Genomic DNA, 21,240 nt, shown 5'->3' on the forward strand with positions numbered 1-21,240 from the left:
ACCTTAAGGCAATTAACCTCATCGTAAAAATACCCTTCAAGCAACGAACTGTAACTCAGTTGCTGGCTTAAACACGCTCCACTCGACCTGCTTCATCAAACAGGTCTTTTAACCTTCTCGCCGCTGTTTGAACTCTTCCCGATCGCCAAGGACTCTTGGTGACATCAGCTTCTTTCTAGCTTCATGCTTTGGCCATTGTTTATTTGCATGGGGGCAGAGACGCCTTTTGGGATCTTTCTTTACCTCCCTGAACTTCAGAACAAAGACCGGTTGACTAGGCGTTCTCTTCGAACCTACCTTAGCCACCTTCCAAACTTCTTCCACCCTCTGCACCGTACCTGAACTCGTTCGAGACGAGAAGGATTTTATCTTGCCTAAGCTCGCATGTAGGCGAGAAGGTCTTTAACTCGCCTGAACTCGCTCATCGGCGAGAAGGTCTTTAACTCGCCTGAACTCGCTCATCGGCGAGAAGGTCTTTAACTCGCCTGAACTCGCTCATCGGCGAGAAGGTCTTTAACTTGCCTGAACTCGCTCATCGGCGAGAAGGTCTTTAACTCGCCTGAACTCGCTCATCGGCGAGAAGGTCTTTAACTCGCCTCTACGTTGCCCCAGGGGTTACATCTTCTCGCCCCCAGAAACACGGAGGACTTTTTACTGGCGCCTCTACATTGCCCTAGGGGTTACATCTTCTCGCCCCCAAAAACACGGAGGACTTTTCACTGGTGCCTCTACATTGCCCCAGGGGTTACATCTTCTCGCGCCCAGAAACACGGAGGACTTTTACTCTTTCTCGCCTGCACACGCTCGACGGCGAGGAGGTCTTTATCTTGCCTCAAAACGCGCGAGGGCGTTGAGGTCTTTCATCTGGTGCCTCCGATCGCCGAAAGACGATGAGGACTTTAAAAACTTTAACTGGTGCCTCCAATCGCCGAAAAACGATGAGGACTTAAAACTTTTAACTGGTGCCTCCAATCGCCGAGAAACGATGAGGACTTAAAACTTTTAACTGGTGCCTCCAATCGCCGAAAAACGATGAGGACTTAAAACTTTTAACTGGTGCCTCCAATCGTCGAAAAATGATGAGGACTTAAAACTTTTTAGAAAGCATGCGATATATCTTTTCTTGCCTTAAATCACGTACAAGCGACAAGGTCTTTCTTCAAAACTCTTGGAAAAAAGCAAACATGCAATCTGAAAACGCCTTATACTTCGAAAACTCTTCTTTTATTGGGTGGCCTCATTAAAAACCCTCCTTAGGGAAAAAAGAGTGCCCCCTTGAAACTGTTTCATCAAAGACATTGTAATATGACTTTGTGTTTGTCTTTACTTACAAAGCTCTTAACTATAGTACAACTTCAGGTGTGTGGCGTTCCAGGTGCGAGGAATCGCCCCTCCTTCCAGCGTCTCTAAGCGGTTGGCTCCGTTCCCGAGCGCCTCGGTTATTCTGAACGGTCCAGTCCACTTGGGTGACAGTTTATTCTCCATCTCGTACTGGTGGGCCTTCCTCATCACCAAGTCGCCTTCTCTAAACTGCCTTGGCATCACCTTCGAGTTGTATCTTCGTTCGACCCTTCTCTTCACGGCTTCAGCCTTCAACCTCGCCTCTTCCCTGACCTCATCCAGTAGATCCAGGTTCAGCCTTCTCTCTTCATTCGAGTCTTCCTCTACGAAGTTCTGGAATCTCAGCGAGCTCTCCTGGATCTCCACCGGAATCATGGCATCACACCCATAGACCAAGCTGAACGGGGTCTCATGGGTTCCTGACTGCTCGGTGGTGTGGTATGCCCAGACTATACGGGGCACCTCCTCAGCCCAGCTTCCCTTGGCTTTTTCTAGCCTTCTCTTCAAACCTCTCAACAACACCCGATTATCTGACTCCACCTGGCCATTTGTCTGAGGGTGCTCGACGGATGCAAACACTTGTTGAATTTCCCACCCCTTCGCAAAGCTTCTTCAACAGGTGGCTTGCAAACTGCGTCCCATTATCCAACACCAGGCGTTTAGGCACTCCAAACCGGCACACGATGTTCTTCCACACGAAATCTTCGATCTTGTGTGCGGTGATCTGGGCCACTGGTTCTGCTTCAATCCACTTGGTGAAATACTCAATCGCCACCACCAAGTACTTAATCTGCCTGATCGCCAGCGGGAAAGGTCCCAGGATGTCGATTCCCCAAGTATGAAACGGCCAAGGGCTATAGATCGACTTCAACTCCTCGGGAGGTGCCTTATGCCAATCGGCGTGCTGCTGGCATTGTTTACAACATTGGGCATACTTCTTGCAATCTTCTCTCATAGATGGCCAGTAGTAGCCTGCACGGAGAGTCCTCGCGGCCAGAGCTCGACCCCCAACGTGGCTTCCGCATATACCTTCGTGGAGCTCCGCCATGATTCTCGTGCACTTCTCGCCGTGTACGCATTCCAGGAGTGGGTGAGTGAACCCAAACCTGTACAGATCGCCATCAATCAATGTGTACTTGCTGGAATTTTTCTTTACCTTCCTAGCTTCTGTCGGATCCAGCGGGAGGAGGCCATCTGCCAGGCACCGCTTGTACTGTGTTATCCAAGTGTCTGGCTCATGGGCGGCGCAGACCTGCATCACATTCACCTTCTCTCCTCGACATGCTCTAATTCTCAGCGATCTCAGAGTTTCTTGTGTCAAGGACTTATGGCTTCTCGCTGCTTTCTCCGTCGACTTGCTTATCTGAAGGACCAGGTGATCTGCTACAAATGCCCTTGGCGTCTTCAGAGTTTCTTGAATCACCGTCCTCTGCCTACCCCCCTTGCCTGAGCTGGCGAGCTTAGCAAGCAAGTCAGCTCGGGCATTCTGCTCTCTGGGCACATGTACTACTTCAAAAGAGGCAAAGGAACTCTTCAATTCCTGTACGTACGCCAAGTAAGCCGCCATTTGTGGATCTTTAGCCTGGAACTCGCCTGTTACTTGCCCCGTGACTAGCAGCGAGTCACTCTTAGCCATCAGCACCCTAGCTCCCGTCTCCTTGGCCAGCAAAATTCCGGCGATCAGCGCCTCATACTCTGCTTGATTGTTGCTGGCTTTGAAGGCGAACCTCAGAGATTGTTCGATCAGCACGCCGTTGGGTCCTTCCAATATGACTCCAGCACCGCTGCCCTGCTGGTTCGACGATCCATCCACAGAAAGTACCCAACGGAAATCGTCTCCTTCAACCCGCGTCGCCTCTGATGAGAGCTCAACCACGAAATCTGCAAAGATTTGCCCCTTGATCGGGCCTCGGGGCTCATATTTAATATCAAACTCTGACAACTCTACCTCCCACTTCACCATCCTTCCCGCAACGTCGGGTTTCTTCAAGACCTTCTGGATGGGCAGGTCAGTCATCACCAGTACGGTGAAACTATGGAAGTAGTGGCGCAACCTCCTCGCCGAAAACACCACAGCCAGCGCAGCCTTCTCCAGGGCCTGATATCTCGTTTCTGGGCCCTGCAACACCTTGCTCACAAAATAAATAGGCTTCTGAGCCTGATCTTGATCCTGTGCGAGCACCGCACTCACCGCCCTCTCAGTTACAGCAAAATATAACCTGAGAGGGATTCCCACCAGCGGTTTGCATAGAACCGGCGGGCTCGCCAGATACTCCTTCAGTTTGACGAAAGCTTCCTCGCACTCTTTCGTCCAAACAAACTTATTATTGCGCCGCAGACATTGAAAATAGGGATGCCCCTTTTCTCCGCTAGCTGACACGAAGCGAGATAGGGCTGCCATCCGACCTGTTAGCTGCTGGACTTCTTTCACCGTAGCTGGGCTCCTCATCGCCAAGATGGCGGCACACTTGTCTGGGTTGGCTTCTATTCCTCTTTCAGTCAAGAGGAAACCCAAAAACTTTCCAGCCTCCACGCCGAAAATGCATTTCTCCGGATTGAGCTTTAACTTGAACTTGGCGATCGTCGTGAATAATTCTTCCAAGTCTGCAACGTGCTTGCTTTTTTCCTGCGAGGTCACGACCATGTCATCGACGTAAGCTTGCACGTTCCTTCCCAGCATTGGTGCAAGTACTCGATCCATCAGCCTCTGGTACGTGGCCCCCGCGTTCTTCAGCCCAAACGGCATCACCTTATAGCAATAGCACGACCTCTCCGTCATGAAGGCTGTTTTCTCTTCATCCATGGAATGCATCTTGATCTGATTATATCCTGAGAAGGCATCCTGGAAACTCAGCAACTTACACCCTGCAGCACTATCAACCAGGGCATTTATGCTTGGTAAAGGATACGAATCCTTTGGGCAAGCTTTGTTCAGGTCGGTGAAATCGACGCACATGCGCCATTTCCCGTTACTCTTCTTCACCAGCACGACATTTGCCAACCATTTAGGGTACTGGACTTCCCTGATGTGGCCTGCAGCGAGGAGTTTCTGTGTTTCGTCCCTGATCGCCTGCCTCCTCTCCTCGTTGAACTTTCTTCTCCTTTGTCGCACCGGTCTCACCAAATTGTCCATTGCCAGATGATGGCACAAGAAGTCGGGATCAATCCCGGGCATGTCCGAAGCGGACCATGCAAACGCGTCCAGATGCCGCTCAATCACCTTGGCGATCTGGTCCTGGAGCTCGACCTCCAGAGATCTTCCCAGCTTGAAGATTTTTCCTCCGATCTCCCTTTCGAGCCACTGCTCGACAGGTTTAGGCCTGGATTCTCTGGCGATCACCGCCCTGGCGATTCCATGCTCCCTTGCCTCCTCAGGGCGATTCCGCGCCTCTTCCTCCTCCAGGCCAGCATTCCTCTCCCCTAGCTCAGCGTCTATCATCTCCACATCTCTTCCGGCGGCCTCCTCTGTTACCGTCGATCTGGGCTTCACACCGGGAGGTGGGGTGGTTGTTACATAACTCACTGATCTTTTGTTTTTCAGGCTATTCTCATAGCACCTTTTCGCTTCTTTCTGATCAGACTTGATCGTGATCACCACCCCTTCCATGGACGGCAACTTTACCTTCATGTGCCGAGTCGACGGAATGGCGCCTATCCTGTTAAGCGTGGGCCTCCCCAACAGGATGTTATACGCTGAAGGAGCGTTTACGATGAGGTACTTGATTTTCTCCGTCCTCGAACCAGCCTCATCTGTAAACGTGGTTCTCAGCTCAATGTACCCCCTAACCTCCACCTGGTCACCAGCGAACCCATATAAGCACCCTCCATAGGGCCTTAGCTGGTCAAGGGGCAACTCCAGCTGCGTGAAAGTCGGCCAGAACATCACGTCTGCCGAGCTCCCTTGGTCCACCAGAACTCTGTGGACCTTCCTTCCCGCTGTAACCAACGAAATAACTATGGGATCGTTGTCATGAGGCACAACGTCCCGAAGATCCTGCTTGGTGAACGTAATGTCCACTTCCGGCGAGTGATCTTCAAACATATCCACTGTCATCACCGATCGCGCGTACTTCTTCCTCTGCGATGCTGTGCATCCACCACCTGAGAAGCCCCCTGCAATGGTGTGGATCTCCCCGTGGATAGGCATCTCGTGTTGCTGGGCTTCTCCACCTGCTGGCTGGGAACTCGACGCTCCCCCCGTCCTCCTGTCCAGCAGATAGTCATTTAGGAACCCGCTCTTAACCAGATCGTCGAGCTGATATCCCAAGGACAAACACGAGTCCAAAGTGTGGCCAAAACATTGGTGGAACTCACACCAGGCGTCCGGCTTTGACCCCAGCACCTTGTCGCCCACCTTCTCAGGCGCCTTCAACCTAGCAGATATGGTAGGAATGGCGATTAGATCCGCTAATCCCATGACAAACTTGTGCTTAGGCGGGCGATTGTATTCCCGGCGTGCTGGTTGCTGGCGCCCCTGGCTCCTTCCCTTGTTCCTCCTGTCGTAAGGATGGCGAGTCCTCTGGTCCTTTCTGGCCGCCGCCGCCGTTTCCAGCACCCTCTGCGGCTGGATCCTGGTCTGGGCGCGTGGCCTGGCGGGAGCCACGCTGCCTCTCTTCTCGGCGACTTCACTCTCGTCGGCGATGTGAGCCACCGCAAGTCGCCTGACTTCAGCAAACGTCGCTGGGTGAGCCCTGATCAAGGCCTCGCAAAATGGTCCTGGCTGCACGCCCTTCTTGAAGGCATAAACCAGCATTTCTTCATCCTTGGCCGGCGATCTGACCATCTGCGCTCCAAAGCGATTGAGGTAGTCTCTGAGGGACTCCCCATGGTACTGCCTTATATCAAACAGATCATAAGACACCCTGGGCGGTGCCTTATTCACGATGTACTGCTCGACAAAGATCTTCGAGAACTGTTGAAAATTGGTTATGTGGCCGTTAGGCAGGCTCACAAACCACTCCATCGCCGTTCCCTGGAGCGTACTCACGAACATCTTGCAGTAGACGGCGTCTGACCCTCCCGACAGCATCATCTGCGTATGGAACGTGGTCAGATGAGCCTCTGGATCCTCCACGCTGGTAAAGACAGCCTTAATCGGAACCACGCTCGTGGGAATAGGCGTGTCAGTAATCGCCTGAACAAAAGGCATAGGGAAAACACGAGGTGGCGTCGACGGCGCCACCTCTTCAGCAGAAGAACGTCCTTGCTGCTCCCGAAGAGCTTGACGCAGCTCCTCAGTCACCTTGCTAAGCTCCTCGTTCCTGGCGCGAGAGGCGACCAGGTCCTCGTGTATTCTCGCCTGCTCTACGCGTGAGGCTTCCACAGTTGCCTGCAACGAACGCATCATCTCTGCCATCTGCGCCATGGTCATGGCGGCGTCGCCTTCAGCAGCGACAGGCGCCACGGGGCTTGAACGATTGCTTCTCATTTTTCTCATGAACTTCAGCGAATCACAGGAATGCAGCGAACAACACTTCAACCACGGTCGAATCAGCGATCAATCGGAGAAAACAGCGCGAAACTGCGCAAGAAAACTCAAGAACACCGTAAACCTTCGAAGAAAACCACAACTACACCAGAAACCAATGCTTCCCCGCGGACAACCAAACGGGCGAAAGAACTCGAACTTCCACCAAACAGACTACGCGTAAGCAGCAGGAAACCTCACTCCACCGATCGAAAAGCCAAACGAACGGTACAAAACGAAAATTCACCGAACGAAACTCAAACAAACAGCGAACGATGGTTGCACCAGCACACAACCACGCAGAAAACTTCGAAAACTTCCAAGAACTCACGCTGTGGATGGGAGCAAGTTTTACACGGCCCCACGGTGGGCCCCTGATGATCCTGCCTGTTGACCGGAACGCTGGAAACTGCCTCGTCAAAGGATCGACGTGCACACCGCTTCGAACCTCCGCTCCTCTTCGAGATCCACCTCAAGAACCTGCAAAGAAACAGAGCGGCGCCGCTGCGGCCGATCGCACTCCAACGCTCAAGTCAGTGACGGTATCACCAAATACTCAGAGAACAAGAACCGTGCAAATCCTCTCTCACAGTCAGCTATATCACTCGCAAGCGTAAAGAGTGTAAACTGAACGTGCGTACCTCAGAAAGTTTGTTGAGAACTCTTATATACCTGGCTGTTTTCTCTCTCCTGGCAGTTACAGACCTGGACACGTGGCTCGCATCCAGTCGTACACGTGCCATCATCTGGAGCCTCCTTGACTTGGCGCTGCTTCTACTCTCATTTTGGCTAAGTTACTTATGCATGGTACTGCCCAGTGCATAGCTAACTTGGGAGTGCGATCTCTACTGGAACTGGCGAGTTAGGGTGTCCTCATACACCTTCCCTGTGGTCTCGCCGACCGCCTTCATAATTTGCTTCTCTTTCATCTTCGGCAATGTGCTTTCTCCGGCGATCTCCAACTGCTTGGTCGCCTGGGTTTACATCTGGCGACTTCATCTTTAACCCGGTGATCGCCTATTCTGATATGCTGGAGATCGGAACACGCGAACTTAACAACTGGCGACTACACGAGCCCTCGGACTTCCTTCCCCCTTGCCAACCTGGCGCCTTGCCAACACACCTATACTGTAGCAGGGTGCCACGTCATCACTCCCGACCACCAGGGCGGTACACTAGGAAACTATGAGAAAGTGAATGTTCTGTATAATAATAGTTTAAAAGCATCTTAACTATTGAAAACAAGCGTATTATTACTCAACTAAATGTTTGCAACTTGTTCTTTTCGCTATTAATTGATTGAAAACACTTATGAATGAATATCTTTGAAAACCAATTTCATGTGTTAAAATTGTGTTTTGATGTGTTTAATATCTCTTTTACAGTCTTAGTCTATTAATTGATTGAAACACTTATGAATGAATATCCTTGAAAAAGAATTTCATGTGTCGAAATTGTGTTTTCATATTTTTTAGAATCTAAGGTCTATTGATTGATTCAAACACTTATGATACCTTTGAAAAACCATTTCATGTGTTCAAATTATTGTATTTTAATACGTTTAATACTTCTTTTACAATCTAAGGTCTATTAATTGATTGAAGCACTTATGATATCTTTGAAAAACAATTTCATGTGTTAAAATGATACGTTTAATACTTCTTTCATTTACAATCTAAGGTTTTATAACCTAGGAAACTATGAGAAAGTGAATGTTCTGTATAATAATAGTTTAAAAGCATCTTAACTATTGAAAACAAGCGTATTATTACTCAACTAAATGTTTGCAACTTGTTCTTTTCGCTATTAATTGATTGAAAACACTTATGAATGAATATCTATGAAAACCAATTTCATGTGTTAAAATTGTGTTTTGATGTGTTTAATATCTCTTCTACAATCTTAGTCTATTAATTGATTGAAACACTTATGAATGAATATTCTTGAAAAACAATTTCATGTGTCGAAATTGTGTTTTCATATTTTTTACAATCTAATGTCTATTGATTGATTCAAACACTTATGATACCTTTGAAAAACCATTTCATGTGTTCAAATTATTGTATTTTGATACGTTTAATACTTCTTTTACAATCTAAGGTCTATTAATTGATTGAAGCACTTATGATATCTTTGAAAAACAATTTCATGTGTTAAAATGATACGTTTAATACTTCTTTCATTTACAATCTAAGGTTTTATAACCTAGGAAACTATGAGAAATTGAATGTTTGCAACTTGTTCGCTATTAATTGATTGAAAAACACTTATGAATGAATATCTTTGAAAACCAATTTCATGTGTTAAAATTGTGTTTTGATATGTTTAATATCTCTTTTACAATCTTAGGCGATTAATTGATTGAAAAACTTATGAATGAATATCCTTGAAAAACAATTTCATGTGTCGAAATTGGGTTTTCATATTTTATACAATCTAAGGTCTATTAATTGATTCAAACACTTATGATACCTTTGAAAAACCATTTCATGTGTTCAAGTTATTGTATTTTGATACGTTTAATACTTCTTTTACAATCTAAGGTCTATTAATTGATTGAAGCACTTATGATATCTTTGAAAAACAATTTCATGTGTTAAAATGATACGTTTAATACTTCTTTCATTTACAATCTAAGGTTTTATAACCTAGGAAACTATGAGAAATTGAATGTTTGCAACTTGTTCGCTATTAATTGATTGAAAACCACTTATGAATGAATATCTTTGAAAACCAATTTCATGTGTTAAAATTGTGTTTTGATATGTTTAATATCTCTTTTACAATCTTAGGCTATTAATTGATTGAAAAACTTATATATGAATATCTTTGAAAAACAATTTCATGTGTCGAAATTGGGTTTTCATATTTTATACAATCTAAGGTCTATTAATTGATTCTAACACTTATGATACCTTTGAAAAACCCTTTCATGTCTTCAAGTTATTGTATTTTGATACGTTTAATACATCTTTTACAATCTAAGGTCTATTAATTGATTGAAGCACTTATGATATCTTTGAAAAACAATTTCATGTGTTAAAATGATACGTTTAATACTTCTTTCATTTACAATCTAAGGTTTTATAACCTAGGAAACTATGAGAAAGTGAATGTTCTGTATAATAATATTTTAAAAGCATCTTAACTATTGAAAACAAGCGTATTATTACTTAACTAAATGTTTGCAACTTGTTCTTTTCGCTATTAATTGATTGAAAACACTTATGAATGAATATCTTTGAAAACCAATTTCATGTGTTAAAATTGTGTTTTGACATGTTTAATATCTCTTTTACAATCTTAGTCCATTAATTGATTGAAACACTTATGAATGAATATCCTTGAAAAAGAATTTCAAGTGTCGAAATTGTGTTTTCATATTTTTTACAATCTAAGGTCTATTGATTGATTCAAACACTTATGATACCTTTGAAAAACCATTTCATGTGTTCAAATTATTGTATTTTGATACGTTTAATACTTCTTTTACAATCTAAGGTCTATTAATTGATTGAAGCACTTATGATATCTTTGAAAAACAATTTCATGTGTTAAAATGATACGTTTAATACTTCTTTCATTTACAACCTAAGGTTTTATAACCTAGGAAACTATGAGAGTGTGAATGTTCTGTATAATAATAGTTTAAAAGCATCTTAACTATTGAAAACAAGCGTATTATTACTCAACTAAATGTTTGCAACTTGTTCTTTTCGCTATTAATTGATTGAAAACACTTATGAATGAATATCTTTGAAAACCAATTTCATGTGTTAAAATTGTGTTTTGATATGTTTAATATCTCTTTTACAATCTTAGTCTATTAATTGATTGAAACACTTATGAATGAATATCCTTGAAAAACAATTTCATGTGTCGAAATTGTGTTTTCATATTTTTTACAATCTAAGGTCTATTGATTGATTCAAACACTTATGATACCTTTGAAAAACCATTTCATGTGTTCAAATTATTGTATTTTGATACGTTTAATACATCTTTTACAATCTAAGGTCTATTAATTGATTGAAGCACTTATGATATCTTTGAAAAACAATTTCATGTGTTAAAATGATACGTTTAATACTTCTTTCATTTACAATCTAAGGTTTTATAACCTAGGAAACTATGAGAAAGTGAATGTTCTGTATAATAATATTTTAAAAGCATCTTAACTATTGAAAACAAGCGTATTATTACTTAACTAAATGTTTGCAACTTGTTCTTTTCGCTATTAATTGATTGAAAACACTTATGAATGAATATCTTTGAAAACCAATTTCATGTGTTAAAATTGTGTTTTGACATGTTTAATATCTCTTTTACAATCTTAGTCCATTAATTGATTGAAACACTTATGAATGAATATCCTTGAAAAAGAATTTCAAGTGTCGAAATTGTGTTTTCATATTTTTTACAATCTAATGTCTATTGATTGATTCAAACACTTATGATACCTTTGAAAAACCATTTCATGTGTTCAAATTATTGTATTTTGATACGTTTAATACTTCTTTTACAGTCTAAGGTCTATTAATTGATTGAAGCACTTATGATATCTTTGAAAAACAATTTCATGTGTTAAAATGATACGTTTAATACTTCTTTCATTTACAACCTAAGGTTTTATAACCTAGGAAACTATGAGAGTGTGAATGTTCTGTATAATAATAGTTTAAAAGCATCTTAACTATTGAAAACAAGCGTATTATTACTCAACTAAATGTTTGCAACTTGTTCTTTTCGCTATTAATTGATTGAAAACACTTATGAATGAATATCTTTGAAAACCAATTTCATGTGTTAAAATTGTGTTTTGATATGTTTAATATCTCTTTTACAATCTTAGTCTATTAATTGATTGAAACACTTATGAATGAATATCCTTGAAAAACAATTTCATGTGTCGAAATTGTGTTTTCATATTTTTTACAATCTAAGGTCTATTGATTGATTCAAACACTTATGATACCTTTGAAAAACCATTTCATGTGTTCAAATTATTGTATTTTGATACGTTTAATACTTCTTTTACAATCTAAGGTCTATTAATTGATTGAAGCACTTATGATATCTTTGAAAAACAATTTCATGTGTTAAAATGATACGTTTAATACTTCTTTCATTTACAATCTAAGGTTTTATAACCTAGGAAACTATGAGAAAGTGAATGTTCTGTATAATAATAGTTTAAAAGCATCTTAACTATTGAAAACAAGCGTATTATTACTCAACTAAATGTTTGCAACTTGTTCTTTTCGCTATTAATTGATTGAAAACACTTATGAATGAATATCTATGAAAACCAATTTCATGTGTTAAAATTGTGTTTTGATGTGTTTAATATCTCTTCTACAATCTTAGTCTATTAATTGATTGAAACACTTATGAATGAATATTCTTGAAAAACAATTTCATGTGTCGAAATTGTGTTTTCATATTTTTTACAATCTAATGTCTATTGATTGATTCAAACACTTATGATACCTTTGAAAAACCATTTCATGTGTTCAAATTATTGTATTTTGATACGTTTAATACTTCTTTTACAATCTAAGGTCTATTAATTGATTGAAGCACTTATGATATCTTTGAAAAACAATTTCATGTGTTAAAATGATACGTTTAATACTTCTTTCATTTACAATCTAAGGTTTTATAACCTAGGAAACTATGAGAAATTGAATGTTTGCAACTTGTTCGCTATTAATTGATTGAAAAACACTTATGAATGAATATCTTTGAAAACCAATTTCATGTGTTAAAATTGTGTTTTGATATGTTTAATATCTCTTTTACAATCTTAGGCGATTAATTGATTGAAAAACTTATGAATGAATATCCTTGAAAAACAATTTCATGTGTCGAAATTGGGTTTTCATATTTTATACAATCTAAGGTCTATTAATTGATTCAAACACTTATGATACCTTTGAAAAACCATTTTATGTGTTCAAGTTATTGTATTTTGATACGTTTAATACTTCTTTTACAATCTAAGGTCTATTAATTGATTGAAGCACTTATGATATCTTTGAAAAACAATTTCATGTGTTAAAATGATACGTTTAATACTTCTTTCATTTACAATCTAAGGTTTTATAACCTAGGAAACTATGAGAAATTGAATGTTTGCAACTTGTTCGCTATTAATTGATTGAAAAGCACTTATGAATGAATATCTTTGAAAACCAATTTCATGTGTTAAAATTGTGTTTTGATATGTTTAATATCTCTTTTACAATCTTAGGCTATTAATTGATTGAAAAACTTATATATGAATATCTTTGAAAAACAATTTCATGTGTCGAAATTGGGTTTTCATATTTTATACAATCTAAGGTCTATTAATTGATTCTAACACTTATGATACCTTTGAAAAACCCTTTCATGTGTTCAAGTTATTGTATTTTGATACGTTTAATACATCTTTTACAATCTAAGGTCTATTAATTGATTGAAGCACTTATGATATCTTTGAAAAACAATTTCATGTGTTAAAATGATACGTTTAATACTTCTTTCATTTACAATCAAAGGTTTTATAACCTAGGAAACTATGAGAAAGTGAATGTTCTGTATAATAATATTTTAAAAGCATCTTAACTATTGAAAACAAGCGTATTATTACTTAACTAAATGTTTGCAACTTGTTCTTTTCGCTATTAATTGATTGAAAACACTTATGAATGAATATCTTTGAAAACCAATTTCATGTGTTAAAATTGTGTTTTGACATGTTTAATATCTCTTTTACAATCTTAGTCCATTAATTGAATTAAACACTTATGAATGAATATCCTTGAAAAAGAATTTCAAGTGTCGAAATTGTGTTTTCATATTTTTTACAATCTAAGGTCTATTGATTGATTCAAACACTTATGATACCTTTGAAAAACCATTTCATGTGTTCAAATTATTGTATTTTGATACGTTTAATACTTCTTTTACAATCTAAGGTCTATTAATTGATTGAAGCACTTATGATATCTTTGAAAAACAATTTCATGTGTTAAAATGATACGTTTAATACTTCTTTCATTTACAACCTAAGGTTTTATAACCTAGGAAACTATGAGAGTGTGAATGTTCTGTATAATAATAGTTTAAAAGCATCTTAACTATTGAAAACAAGCGTATTATTACTCAACTAAATGTTTGCAACTTGTTCTTTTCGCTATTAATTGATTGAAAACACTTATGAATGAATATCTTTGAAAACCAATTTCATGTGTTAAAATTGTGTTTTGATATGTTTAATATCTCTTTTACAATCTTAGTCTATTAATTGATTGAAACACTTATGAATGAATATCCTTGAAAAACAATTTCATGTGTCGAAATTGTGTGTTCATATTTTTTACAATCTAAGGTCTATTGATTGATTCAAACACTTATGATACCTTTGAAAAATCATTTCATGTGTTCAAATTATTGTATTTTGATACGTTTAATACTTCTTTTACAATCTAAGGTCTATTAATTGATTGAAGCACTTATGATATCTTTGAAAAACAATTTCATGTGTTAAAATGATACGTTTAATACTTCTTTCATTTACAATCTAAGGTTTTATAACCTAGGAAACTATGAGAAATTGAATGTTTGCAACTTGTGCGCTATTAATTGATTGAAAACCACTTATGAATGAATATCTTTGAAAACCAATTTCATGTGTTAAAATTGTGTTTTGATATGTTTAATATCTCTTTTACAATCTTAGGCTATTAATTGATTGAAAAACTTATATATGAATATCTTTGAAAAACAATTTCATGTGTCGAAATTGGGTTTTCATATTTTATACAATCTAAGGTCTATTAATTGATTCTAACACTTATGATACCTTTGAAAAACCCTTTCATGTGTTCAAGTTATTGTATTTTGATACGTTTAATACATCTTTTACAATCTAAGGTCTATTAATTGATTGAAGCACTTATGATATCTTTGAAAAACAATTTCATGTGTTAAAATGATACGTTTAATACTTCTTTCATTTACAATCTAAGGTTTTATAACCTAGGAAACTATGAGAAAGTGAATGTTCTGTATAATAATATTTTAAAAGCATCTTAACTATTGAAAACAAGCGTATTATTACTTAACTAAATGTTTGCAACTTGTTCTTTTCGCTATTAATTGATTGAAAACACTTATGAATGAATATCTTTGAAAACCAATTTCATGGGTTAAAATTGTGTTTTGACATGTTTAATATCTCTTTTACAATCTTAGTCCATTAATTGATTGAAACACTTATGAATGAATATCCTTGAAAAAGAATTTCAAGTGTCGAAATTGTGTTTTCATATTTTTTACAATCTAAGGTCTATTGATTGATTCAAACACTTATGATACCTTTGAAAAACCATTTCATGTGTTCAAATTATTGTATTTTGATACGTTTAATACTTCTTTTACAATCTAAGGTCTATTAATTGATTGAAGCACTTATGATATCTTTGAAAAACAATTTCATGTGTTAAAATGATACGTTTAATACTTCTTTCATTTACAACCTAAGGTTTTATAACCTAGGAAACTATGAGAGTGTGAATGTTCTGTATAATAATAGTTTAAAAGCATCTTAACTATTGAAAACAAGCGTATTATTACTCAACTAAATGTTTGCAACTTGTTCTTTTCGCTATTAATTGATTGAAAACACTTATGAATGAATATCTTTGAAAACCAATTTCATGTGTTAAAATTGTGTTTTGATATGTTTAATATCTCTTTTACAATCTTAGTCTATTAATTGATTGAAACACTTATGAATGAATATCCTTGAAAAACAATTTCATGTGTCGAAATTGTGTTTTCATATTTTTTACAATCTAAGGTCTATTGATTGATTCAAACACTTATGATACCTTTGAAAAACCATTTCATGTGTTCAAATTATTGTATTTTGATACGTTTAATACTTCTTTTACAATCTAAGGTCTATTAATTAATTGAAGCACTTATGATATCTTGAAAAAACAATTTCATGTGTTAGAATGATACGTTTAATACTTCTTTCATTTACAATCTAAGGTTTTATAACCTAGGAAACTATGAGAAACTGAATGTTCTGTATAATAATAGTTTAAAAGCATCTTAACTATTGAAAACAAGTGTATTATTACTCAACTAAATGTTTGCAACTTGTTCTTTTCGCTATTAATTGATTGAAAACACTTATGAATGAATATCTTTGAAAACCAATTTCATGTGTTAAAATTGTGTTTTGACATGTTTAATATCTCTTTTACAATCTTAGTCTATTAATTGATTGAAACACTTATGAATGAATATCCTTGAAAAACATTTTCAAGTGTCGAAATTGTGTTTTCATATTTTTTACAATCTAAGGTCTATTGATTGATTGAAGCACTTATGATATCTTTGAAAAAGAATTTCATGTGTTCAAATTATACGTTTAATACTTCTTTCATTTACAATCTAAGGTTTTATAACCTAGGAAACTATGAGAAAGTGAATGTTCTGTATAATAATAGTTTAAAAGCATCTTAACTATTGAAAACAAGCGTATTATTACTCAACTAAATGTTTGCAACTTGTTCTTTTCGCTATTAATTGATTGAAAACACTTATGAATGAATATCTATGAAAACCAATTTCATGTGTTAAAATTGTGTTTTGATGTGTTTAATATCTCTTCTACAATCTTAGTCTATTAATTGATTGAAACACTTATGAATGAATATTCTTGAAAAACAATTTCATGTGTCGAAATTGTGTTTTCATATTTTTTACAATCTAATGTCTATTGATTGATTCAAACACTTATGATACCTTTGAAAAACCATTTCATGTGTTCAAATTATTGTATTTTGATACGTTTAATACTTCTTTTACAATCTAAGGTCTATTAATTGATTGAAGCACTTATGATATCTTTGAAAAACAATTTCATGTGTTAAAATGATACGTTTAATACTTCTTTCATTTACAATCTAAGGTTTTATAACCTAGGAAACTATGAGAAAGTGAATGTTCTGTATAATAGTAGTTTAAAAGCATCTTAATTATTGAAAACAAGCGTATTATTACTCAACTAAATATTTGCAACTGGTTCTTTTCGCTATTAATTGATTGAAAACACTTATGAATGAATATCTTTGACAATCAATTTCATGTGTTAAAATTGAGTTTTGATATGTTTAACATCTCTTTTACAATCTTAGTCTATTAATTGATTGAAACACTTATGAATGAATATCCTTGAAAAACAATTTCATGTGTCGAAATTGTGTTTTCATATTTTTTACAATCTAAGGTCTATTGATTGATTCAAACACTTACGATACCTTTGAAAAACCATTTCATGTGTTCAAATTATTGTATTTTGATACGTTTAATACTTCTTTTACAATCTAAGGTCTATTAATTGATTGAAGCACTTATGATATCTTTGAAAAACAATTTCATGTGTTAAAATGATACGTTTAATACTTCTTTCATTTACAATCTAAGGATTTATAACCTAGGAAACTATGAGAAAGTGAATGTTCTGTATAATAATAGTTTAAAAGCATCTTAACTATTGAAAACAAGCGTATTATTACTCAACTAAATGTTTGCAACTTGTTCTTTTCACTATTAATTGATTGAAAACATTTATGAATGAATATCTTTGAAAATCAATTTCATGTGTTAAAATTCTGTTTTGATATGTTTAATATCTCTTTTACAATCTTAATCTATTAATTGATTGAAACACTTATGAATGAATATCCTTGAAAAACAATTTCATGTGTCGAAATTGTGTTTTCATATTTTTTACAATCTAAGGTCTATTGATTGATTCAAACACTTATGATACCTTTGAAAAACCATTTCATGTTTTCAAATTATTGTATTTTGATACGTTTAATACTTCTTTTACAATCTAAGGTCTATTAATTAATTGAAGCACTTATGATATCTTGAAAAAACAATTTCATGTGTTAGAATGATACGTTTAATACTTCTTTCATTTACAATCTAAGGTTTTATAACCTAGGAAACTATGAGAAACTGAATGTTCTGTATAATAATAGTTTAAAAGCATCTTAACTATTGAAAACAAGCGTATTATTACTCAACTAAATGTTTGCAACTTGTTCTTTTCGCTATTAATTGATTGAAAACACTTATGAATGAATATCTTTGAAAACCAATTTCATGTGTTAAAATTGTGTTTTGACATGTTTAATATCTCTTTTACAATCTTAGTCTATTAATTGATTGAAACACTTATGAATGAATATCCTTGAAAAACATTTTCAAGTGTCGAAATTGTGTTTTCATATTTTTTACAATCTAAGGTCTATTGATTGATTGAAGCACTTATGATATCTTTGAAAAAGAATTTCATGTGTTAAAATGATACGTTTAATACTTCTTTCATTTACAATCTAAGGTTTTATAACCTAGGAAACTATGAGAAAGTGAATGTTCTGTATAATAATAGTTTAAAAGCATATTAACTATTGAAAACAAGCGTATTATTACTCAACTAAATGTTTGCAACTTGTTCTTTTCGCTATTAATTGATTGAAAACACTTATGAATGAATATCTTTGAAAACCAATTTCATGTGTTAAAATTGTGTTTTGATATGTTTAATATCTCTTTTACAATCTTAGTCTATTAATTGATTGAAACACTTATGAATGAATATCCTTGAAAAACAATTTCATGTGTCGAAATTGTGTTTTCATATTTTTTACAATCTAAGGTCTATTGATTGATTCAAACACTTATGATACCTTTGAAAAACCATTTCATGTGTTCAAATTATTGTATTTTGATACGTTTAATACTTCTTTTACAATCTAAGGTCTATTAATTGATTGAAGCACTTATGATATCTTTGAAAAACAATTTCATGTGTTAAAATGATACGTTTAATACTTCTTTCATTTACAATCTAAGGTTTTATAACCTAGGAAACTATGAGAAAGTGAATGTTCTGTATAATAATAGTTTAAAAGCATCTTAACTATTGAAAACAAGCGTATTATTACTTAACTAAATGTTTGCAACTTGTTCTTTTCGCTATTAATTGATTGAAAACACTTATGAATGAATATCTTTGAAAACCAATTTCATGTGTTAAAATTGTGTTTTGACATGTTTAATATCTCTTTTACAATCTTAGTCTATTAATTGATTGAAACACTTATGAATGAATATCCTTGAAAAACAATTTCAAGTGTCGAAATTGTGTTTTCATATTTTTTACAATCTAAGGTCTATTGATTGATTCAAACACTTATGATACCTTTGAAAAACCATTTCATGTGTTCAAATTATTGTATTTTGATACGTTTAATACTTCTTTTACAATCTAAGGTCTATTAATTGATTGAAGCACTTATGATATCTTTGAAAAACAATTTCATGTGTTACAATGATACGTTTAATACTTCTTTCATTTACAATCTAAGGTTTTATAACCTAGGAAACTATGAGAAATTGAATGTTCTGTATAATAATAGTTTAAAAGCATCTTAACTATTGGAAACAAGCGTATTATTACTTAACTAAATGTTTGCAACTTGTTCTTTTCGCTATTAATTGATTGAAAACACTTATGAATGAATATCTTTGAAAACCAATTTCATGTGTTAAAATTGTGTTTTGACATGTTTAATATCTCTTTTACAATCTTAGTCTATTAATTGATTGAAACACTTATGAATGAATATCCTTGAAAAACAATTTCATGTGTCGAAATTGTGTTTTCATATTTTTTACGTTCTAAGGTCTATTGATTGATTCAAACACTTATGATACCTTTGACAAACCATTTCATGTGTTCAAATTATTCCAACGCCCAAGTCAGTGACTGAACCACCAAATACTAAGAGCAATAACACTCAAGAACTCTCAAGGAACCGTGCAATGTTCTCTCTCACAGTATGCTCAAGAACTCGCAAGCGTAAAGAGTACAATCTGAACGTGTGGACCTCGAAAGTTCGTTGGGAAACCCTTTTATACCTGGTCACTTTCTCTCTCCTGGCAGTTACGCAGCTGGACACGTGGTTCGCATCCATTCGTACACGTGCCATCATCTGGAGCCTCCTTGACTTGGGCGCTGCTTCTGACTCTCTTTTGGCTAAGTTACTTATGCATGGTACTGCCCAGTGCATAGCTAACTTGGGAGCGCGATCTCTACTGGAATTGGCGAGTTAGGGTGCCTTCGTACACCTTCCCTGTGGTCTCGCCGGCCGCCTTCATAATCTGCACCACCTTCATCTTCGGCGATGTGCTTGCTCTGGCGATCTCCAATCACTTGGTCGCCTGAGTTTACATCTGGCGACTTCATCTTTAACCTGGTGATCGCCGCTTCTGGTATGCTGGAGATCGGAACACGCCAACTTAATAACTGGCGACTTCACGAGCCCCCCGACCTCTTTCCCTTCTGCCAACCTGGCGTCTTGTCAACACGCCGATACTGTAGCTTGATGCTACGTCATCACTTCCGACTACCAGGGCGGTACACAAGCCCCCCAGTCTTAAGCGAAGACTTGTCCAGCGAAAAGACTAAAAGAGTCACGTCAATACCGATCTACATGGCACTGGCGCAGAATTTCAAGCGGTTGTACTTTCTGCTTCTCTGACGCTCCACCAAACATCTCACCCATCGCTCGACACGTGGCTTCATCAACGGTTACCTTCAGTTAACGTTTGCGCTTCCCAAACCCATTTCGAAAAACCCTTAAACCCATTTTCGCTCCACTGTTCCATCACTTTCTTCGTATTCTCAAACGCTCCAACTTTCTTCTGCAAAAAAGCTCTCAACGTTCTTCAACTTCCGGAATCACCAACTCCTTCCATCACTCTTCCGATCATCAAAAGGTACTTCCTTTCCTTCTTCTGCTGGTTTTTCCTGCATTTTAACCGATTCGCATCATCCTTTAACTGTCTGGTGCATACGTTGTGGGTTGTTTTTTCCATTTCTCCTTTCTCGTAACTTAGGGCTCCGTCAGCGTCACAACGAACCTACGTTCGTTCGTTTTTCACCCTTCTTCCATGATCGAGTCAGCCTCTGCGAACCCTGATCATTTTTCCTTTTCTTTTTCCTCTGCAGCTTCCGCAATGACTCGCTCCAAGATCACCCCAAACCCTCCTCCTTCATCACGAAACCCCTCCTCACAAGCACACGACCCACCGCGAGCACGTGGTGCTTCGTCTTCTCAGGCTGAGAGGCCTGCACCCTCCCGCCCCAACCTGGCCCAGGCGACTCCGCCTGTCACCGGAGGAGCCTCCGTGCCCCCACCAGACTTAAAAAAACTATACCCCTGGGCCAACTCGACCTTGCTGAGGGAAACATCTTCCGTAAATTCTGCTGGGGCAGTTCTGCGGTTGACGAAGGGGGATGAGCCTCACCAATCATTCCATAAGGAGCACGATGAGAAGATGACGGTGCT

This window comes from Phaseolus vulgaris, chromosome 1 (assembly GCF_051622355.1).
Source record: "Phaseolus vulgaris cultivar YP4 chromosome 1, ASM5162235v1, whole genome shotgun sequence".
NCBI classification, from domain to species: Eukaryota; Viridiplantae; Streptophyta; class Magnoliopsida; order Fabales; family Fabaceae; genus Phaseolus; species Phaseolus vulgaris.